The following is an 8,812-nucleotide window of genomic DNA, read 5'->3' as shown; positions in this document are numbered from 1 at the left end:
AAAAGCAAAAGTTGTTTCTAACAACAACAACAACAACAACATAAAAAAGCCAGAGTAACAGCACAGCTGGTAGGGTGTTTTGCCTTGCACTTGGCCAACCTAGGACCAACCAGGGTTCAATTGCTGGCATCTCATTCGGTCCCCTGAATCTGCCAGGAGCAGTTTCTGGGAACAGAGCCAGAAGTAACCCCTGAGCACTGCCAGGTGTGGCCCTCAAACAAAACAAAATAAAACAAAACAGATTTTTCTATATTCAGTAAAAACCAACCCCCAAAATATAAGGAATAAATTGACATTGACAATGACAACAAGAAATAGAAAATGCATGAGAGGTATGCAGAGAGAGAGAGAGAGAGAGAGAGAGAGAGAGAGAGAGAGAGAGAGAGAGAGAGAGAGAGAGAGAGAGAGAGAGAGAGAACAAGAGTAAGTACAAAGTATTAATGAAGAGGGCCAGAGAAATAGCACAATGGGCTGAACACAGGCTTTGAATTCAGGAGGCCCAGGTTCACCCCAACACTACATGGTTCCCCATGCACGGTGGAGAGCTACTTCCAAGCACAAAGCCTAAAGTAGTTTCTGAGGACCTCTAGTAATGGCCCCAAAACAAACAAAAAATGGTTACTGAAGGTGTTAGAGAGATAGCACAATTGAGAGGACACTGGCCTTGTGCACAGCCAACCTGGGTCTTATGTCTGGCACCACATAGGGTCCCCAGAACACCCCTATGAGTGATCACTAAGGATAGTATTAAAAGTAAGCTCTGAGGGCCCAGAGAGATAGCACAGCGGCGTTTGCCTTGCAAGCAGCCAATCCAGGACCAAAGGTGGTTGGTTCGAATCCCGGTGTCTCATATGGTCCCCCGTGCCTGCCAGGAGCTATTTCTGAGCAGACAGCCAGGAGTAACCCCTGAGCATCGCCAGGTGTGGCCCCCCACCAAAAAAAAAAAACAAAAACAAAAACAAAAAAAAGTAAGCTCTGAAGGGCCGGAGAGATAGCATGGAGGTAAGGCATTTGCCTTGCATACAGAAGGACTGTGGTTCGAATTCCGGCATCCCATATGGTCCCCCGAGCCTGCTGGGAGCGATTTTTGAGCGTAGAGCTAGGAGTAACCCCTGAGCACTGCCAGGTGTAACCCAAAAACAAAACAAACAAACAGAAAAAAGAGTAAGCTCTGAGAGAAGCTAGGTTATAGCCCCATAACAAAAACAAACAGAAATGTTACAGAAAAGCAACAACCAAAATCCTGAATAAAACAATATTCCATATTCCAGGGCTTAAATACTCTCGAAAAAAGTCAGTCAAGGACATGGCTCAGTGGCAGTGTAGCATTCTCATGTGTGAGGTTCTGGGTTCAATCTCTAGAACTACTCAAGCAAAGCCAATCCCTTCCAGTGAAAATTCCATGTATCCATAGATTTATCCCATAGGCTCAATGCAATTTCAGTGAGAATTTAAGGACTGTGTAGATCTATGTTTATATATTTCTACATACACACACATGAAAACTTTCATAAGAATTATGGGCACAGCATGGACAGCTTGATTCTTGATTCTCAAATTTTCTTGGATGAGACTATAATAACTAGGTGATTCTGATAAACAAGAAGGAAAAAATGGGAATAGAGGTGAGTCTACAAAAGTAGAACTGAAGCCTAGAAATAGACTTTCCCCTCAGATATTTTTTCTTTTTTTGGTGTTTGGGCTACTCCTAGCTATGAGCTCAGAAATCAGTCCTGGTTTGGGGGGACCGTATGGGACGCCAGGGGATCGAACCATGGTCCGTCCTAGGCTAATATGTGCAAGGCAAATGCCCTACTGCTTGTGCTACTGCTCCAGCCCCAATTTTTTTTAATTTTTAAAATTCTTTTAAATTCTATTTTATTGAAATAATTGTGATCTACAAAGTCCTCCATAAGAGCTGGAAGGATGGTGGTTTGAATCCCAGCATCCCATATGGTCCACCGGGCCTGCCAGGAGCTATTTCTGAGTGTAGAGCCAGGAGCAACCCTTGAGCGCTGCCAGGTGGGACCCAAAAAGACAAAATAACAAAGTCCTCCATAGTTGAATTTCAGATATATGGTGAATCAGGGTCATTCCCACCACCAGTGTCAACCTCCCTCCACCAATGTTCCCAGAATGCACCACCCTTTGCCCCCTGGCCTGCCAGTATAACAGGGCCCTTTAAGCTTAGATTGTTAAAGTTTAGTTTTTTTTGACTCTATTCTTGTTGACTTTGGATTGAACAGTTTTGTTCTTTTATTCTCCCCCAATGCATCTGAGACCACTTAGCCCCTGGCCCCCATCCTTTCTTTTCTCCTTTTTTCTTAATTTTATAGAAAAATGGGGCTGGGGAGATAGCACAGCGGTAGGCCATTTCCCTTGCATGCAGCTGATCTAGGGCAAATGGTGGGTTGAATTCCAGCATCCCATATGGTCTCCTGTGCCTGCCAGGAGCAATTTCTGAGTGCAGAGCCAGGAGTAACCTCTGAGTGCCACTGCCAAGTGTGACCCACAAACCAAAAAAAAAGAAAAAGAAAAAGAAAAATGCAGAAATAATGAGGTAAAACAAGTAATCCATGTCCCAAGGTTCTATGAAAAAAAGCAGGACCCCCTACTGTCCCCTCAGATATTAAATAAGTTTGTCATGGAACTATATTCCAATCATGGTATTAGGGCATACATGGTTGATGGGAGAGGCCATGACTGAGCTCCTGCTGGGGAAGTTAAGTGCTAGGTTGGAAAGTTGTCCATTGCTTAAGGAAAGTCCTTATGTTACATTGAAAAGTTCTAATTCTATGATACAGCTAAGTAGGTAATAAGATCCCACACAAAAGTTATATAGATTGGCAGTGACAAAACATTTCAACCATTCTAGAGGGCAGGGTTGGGAAAATCTGTATTAATGACAAAACTTTGCACGGTATTGGGAATGGATGCTTAGGTAGAGGAATATAGAGAATAGTCTTCATTCTCATCTCTATAAGCCTACTGAGCCCCAGAGGAATCAGAGCCAAACTGTGAGAAATTCCCATCCAGCTATTCTTTTTTTGCTTTATTTGTTTGCTTTTTGTTTTTGGGTCACACCCGGTGGCATTCAGGGGTTATTCCTGGCTCTGCACTCAGAAGTCACTTCTGGCAGGCTTGGGGGACTACATGGGATGCCAGGATTCAAACTGGGGTCTGTCCTGTGTTGGCCACGTGCAAGGCAAATGCCTTACCATGATGCTATCACTCCGGCCTCCCAGCTATTCTTTTTTGTTGCTGTTTTTCAGACATCAGACAGTGCTCAGAGCTTACTCTGCTCAGAAATCACTTCTAGTGGTGCTTCAAGAACTACATGTTATCCCAAATATCAAGTTAGCACTGACTGCATGCAAGACTAACCCTTGGAACCTCTTACCCCTATAATAAGTGTTCTTTTGTTTTGTTTTGCTGTTTTTGTTTTTGGGCCACACCCAATGACACTCAGGGGTTACTCCTGGCTATGTGCTCAGAAATTGCTTCTGGCTTGGGGGACCATATGGAACACCAGGGATCAAACCCAGGTCTGCCCTGGGTCAGCCATGTGTAAGGCAAGTGCCCTACCACTGTGTTATCGCTCTGGCCTCTGTATACATGTTCTTTACCTGTATACATGTGTTCACCTTCATTGGATTAATGTCTGAACCCCTAATTCTTCTAACTCATAAATCCCCAGCATGTGGTGAAGTCTTCCCGAGGAAGTAACCACAATATTGTGTTCAGATGGGGGCAAAGGTCAGAGCAGTAAAAGTGTGTGTGTGTGTGTGTGTGTGTGTGTGTGTGTGTGTGTGTGTGTGTGTGTGTGTGAGTGAAGGGGGGAGAGAGAGAGAAACGGGCAGGCAGACAGACAGACAGACCTTCAAAAGTGAGGTTGAGGTACGGTTTATACCAGTATCTTTAAGCAACAACTCGGACCCTGACTTCTGAAGAAGTCTACTCATGCCATCTTTTGGGCTCCCTTCTATGTGTTGCTAGGTATTGCTCCACAATTACCAAGAATTGTGGGTTTATGAAGGGAGGGTTTTAGCAGTTGGGGTCATGTCAGGATTATAAGCCTCCAGGGGCTGAGAGGGATAGAGGTGCTGAAGCATTTCAGTTGCAGGGCTGGGGCTTAGCATTCTTTGCATGCAAATAACACCTTTGAAAATACACACCTGTCAAATGAATGAGCCTAATCTGGTCTAAAAGAAACCACTCCTTGTGACCAGGTCTTCAGACACGCTCTCTTCCAGAAAAGAGAGGCAAAGATGGACGGGTACAAACAACCAGAGACAAAGCTGGGTGTCAAAGGCACTGTGCCCTGGGCATAACTGCAATGTTTTGCTGCTTCCTGAAGTGGATTATAGCCAGGCATCCTTCCTTTGCCAGAAAGCAAGGTTCCCCAGCTTGGCTCTTTCATTCCCTAAGCTCTTAGCTGGGAGGATGTGCAGGCTTACAAGCTGTGTGCATGAAAAGAACTACTGTACTTACATATTTTTTAGGGTTTCAAATTCTTTTTTTTTTGAATAAGATGGAGTATCAATAAAAGAAGCCTAACAGCTATAGGAAGTAAGGCATACCCACATGAAAAGATCAAAACTTCACAAAATATGTGGTGAATATTCCCATTTAAAATTACCCAAGCAAAACTGAAATAGTAAAAAGAGCTAGGAAGAAATTATCTCTAAAGAGTATAAGTTCTCTTTATCCCTTAAATTTGAGATTAATAGGATTTTAGGATTTCCTCTACTTAAAAAAATATATTACCCAAATTCTAAAATAGAGACAATTTTGTCTATTCTACTTTGGAACCAGTGATTGAGCTAGGACCTCACACATACCATGTCTGTGTTCTACCCCTTCAGCCATATTTCTATTCCTAAAGACTATATTTTTGATGGTAAGATAATCAACTTTATTTAAATCCATTCATTATTTAATTCAACAGATAATCATCGGGTGCCTGTTGCACCCACGCATAGTGCTCAGCTCTGGGAACTCATATGTGAGTGATTCTGAGGATCAAAATGGATAGTGCAGATCAGGTCAGGGGAAGTTGGAGTAAAGGAGGGAAGCTAGAGTAGGATGTGGGAGCCTAAGACTAGGTCTTGTAAAATATATAGTTTTTATGAGGGTTTTCTCCTATGGTTATATAAAACCCAAAGCAAAAGTTAAGTGCTTTTTCTGGAGAGACAACAGAACAGTGGATGTTAATAGCATGGGCCCAGGAGTGGCTCAGGAATGGTAAATGAACGTCCTTGAACCCAAGCAAGGGTTCATGCTAATAGACAAGGAGGAACATATGGGAGGAGCAGCCTATTCTGACACAGAAACTTGAACAAAATCAAAATAAAAAAACTTAGCCTTAGGGGGCTGGAGTGATAGTACAGCAGGCAAGGCATTTGCTTTGCATGCAGCCAACCAGGGTTCAATCCCTGGTGTCCCATATGGTTCCCTGAGCCTAGCAGGAGAAACCCCTGAGCTCAGCCAGAAGTGACCCAAAAACTAACAAAAGAAAACAGCTCCAAAAATATTGCTTTAAAATGTAACTTGGTCTTCATGCTGTGACCAAAATTTGAAGGACTCCAGGACATGGCAGCCACTCAGATAGTAGCTGAGTGTCCTTCCCCCCACATCATACCCAACCCCACCAGTCCTGGGAACCTGCTCAAGGCATCCTGAAGGGAAGGAAAATGAAAACTGCACACAGTTTGACTTAAACAAAACTTTATTGACTAAATTCAGTATACAGAGACTACTTCTGAGTGCTCAGGCAATCATGCAGTGATGGGAGTTGAGCCAAGACCTCTTGCATACAAAGCCTGTACTACAATCCTCAGCCATCTCCCTGACCCACATATAAATATTTTTGTGTGCTTTGTGTGTATGGTTTCTTTTTTGTTTTGTTTGTTTTTTTTGTTTGGTGCCATTCCCAGCAGCGATCAGAGGTTACTCCTGGCTTTCTGTTCAAGAATTACTCCTGGTGGACTTGAGGAACCTTATGCAGTGCTGGCTATCAAACCTGGGTTAGGGTAGGATTAGAGCCCTACTCTACTAATACTATAGCTCTGCACATCTAGTTATTCTATTTATTTATTTTTATAAATTATCTTTATTTAAACACCATGATTACAAATATGATTGTAGTTATATGATTACAGTCATGTAAAGAACACCCCCCTTCACCATTGCAAGATTCCCACCACCAAATTCCCAGATCTACCTCCTCCCCACCCCACCCACACCTGTACTCAAGACAGGCTTTCTATTTACCTCATTTATTCACATTGTTATGATAGTTTTCAGTGTAGTTATTTCTCTAACTGCACTCATCACTCTATGTGGTGAGCTTCATGTCATGAGCTGCACCTACATGGGAAGATGGGGGAAAATAAGGGTTGGGACTGAGGCAGTAAAAGATTAGAAATGAGCTTTGTAGGGCAGTATCAAGGTCACAATACAAGATGGATATTATGCATATATAAACTATATGCCTACAATACTAACAATAGGAGACCAAGAAGAAAAAATTTCCAGTAACTGTCCCATCATAAACCAGTGCTAGAACGGCCCACCCTCCTCCCAAAGCACATTCCCAGTAGTGTAGAGAGAGGTAGAAGGGAAGCCTGATGACCCCTATAGAGTCCACTTGGACCAGTGCCCAGGGAAGGCCTGGATTCCAGGGGAGAAAAAGGGGGACGACTAGGGGCCTGCCAAGTATCCCAGCACTCCTCAGGCTAGGAAGAAGGCCTCTGGCATGGGGCCTCCCAAACCACATACCTGTCAAGAGCTGGCCTCCAGAATCAAAGGGGAAACCGGAAGCCAGATATCTGCCCACCCTCCTCCCCATGTACCTCCCACCTGGAGTACGGAGGGAGGGGGAAGCCTGAGGACCCCTAAGAGTCCACCTGAACCCAATTCTGGCTATCTGAGCTGGCACCCAGGAAAGGTCTGGAGTCAGGGGAAAATGACAAGGACGGCTGGGGGCCTGCCAAGCCTCCCAGCACTCCTCAGGCTAGGGAGAAGGCCTCCAGCATGGGGATTCCCCAAACCCCATACCTAGCAAGAGCTGACCTCCAGAATCAAAGGAGAAACCTAAAGCCAGTTATCTGCCCGCCCTTCTTACCATGCACCTCCCCCCTGGAGTACGAAGGGATGGGGGAAGCCTGAGGACCCCTAAGAATCCACTTGAACCCACTTCTGGCCATCTGAGCTGGCACCCAGGAAAGGCCTGGAGTCCATGGGAGAAAGAGGGAGATGGCTGGGGGCCTGCCAAGCCTCCCAGCACTCCTCAGGCTAGGGAGAAGGCCTCCAGCATGGGGATTCCCCAAAACCCATACCTACCAAGAGCTGGCCTCCAGAATCCATACTCCAGGGGGGAGTACATCCCCCTCTTCCTCCCCTGGACTCCAGGCCTTCCCTGGGTGCCAGCTCAGATGGCCAGAAGTGGTTCAGGTGGACTCTTAGGGGTCCTCAGGCTTCCCCCCTCCCATAACTCCAGGGAGGAGAAGCATGGGGAGGAGGGCGGGCAGATATCTGACTTCCGGTTTCCTCTTTGATTCTGGAGACTAGCTCTTGCCATGTATGGGTTTTGGGGAGGCCCCATGCCGGAGGCCTTCTTCCTAGCCTGGGGAGTGCTGGGAGGCTTGGCAGGCCCCCAGCCGTCCTTGTCATTTTCCCCTGACTCCAGGCCTTACCTCGGTGCCAGCTCAGATGGCCAGACGTGGGTTCAGGTGGACCCTTAGGGGTCCTCAGGCTTTCCCCCTTTCTCCATGTAGCTATTTTAAGTGAAAAAATTCTGTAAGGATAACAGACAACTAAACCTTTTACTGGGGATGGAAAGACATATATATATGGACTGGAGCAATATTACAGTGGATAGAACACTTGCCTTGCACATAACTTGCTCATAGATGACCTGTGTTTGTTCCCTGGCACTCCATATGGTCCTCTGAGGCTGCAAGGAATGATCCCTAAGTACAAAGCCTAGAGTGAGCCATGAGCACTGCCAGTTGTGGCCCCCAAAATAAAATATATAGAGAACAAAAATGATGATAGGAAATTATCAAGATGTTATGTTTGTTTCCCTAAGAACTCAGAGCCTATGCAAAACATCCTGACTCTTAGAAAATATTCAGAGGGGGCCAGAGTGATAGCATAGTGGTAGGCTGTTTCCCTTGCACAAGGCCAACTCCTGATGGACCTCAGTTTGATTTCTGGCATCCCATATGTTCCTCCGAGCCTGCCAGGAGCGATTTCTGAGTACAGAGCCAGGAGTAACCCCTGAGTGCCGCCGGATGTGACCCCAAAACCAAAAATAGAAAATAATCAGGGGCTGGAGAGATAGTTTAGTGATTAGGGCACTTGGTCTTGCACTCTGGCACCCTATATGGTCCCCTGAACCCCCAAAAGAGTGATTTGTGAGTGTAGAAACAGGAATAAGCCCTGAGCCCCTCTGAGTGTAGCCACCACCCCCCCAAAAAAAAAACATTCAGTCTAGGAAGGAAAAGAAAATTTGGTTCAGAGAGCAGCCCCTTTTAATAGAGCAAAGGACAAGATTCTATTACTTTATTCCTTTCCCCTGTTTTTTGCTTTTGTTTTTGTCTTTTTCATATATATATATATATATATATATATATATATATATACACACAGTATACACACACACACACACACACACACACACACATATATACTTGCTAAGTGGGACTTACTGACATCAAACAGACTTCTGATAGAACATGACACAACCATCAGACCATCAGCCAGGTGCTCTGAAAAGACTAACAGGTCTGGCTTTCCAAGTCACTCA

Source organism: Suncus etruscus, chromosome 9 (genome assembly GCF_024139225.1).
Source record: "Suncus etruscus isolate mSunEtr1 chromosome 9, mSunEtr1.pri.cur, whole genome shotgun sequence".
In the NCBI taxonomy this organism is placed as follows: domain Eukaryota; kingdom Metazoa; phylum Chordata; class Mammalia; order Eulipotyphla; family Soricidae; genus Suncus; species Suncus etruscus.
The sequence above is the reverse complement of the archived record's forward strand: the minus strand, read 5'-3'. Positions refer to the sequence as shown.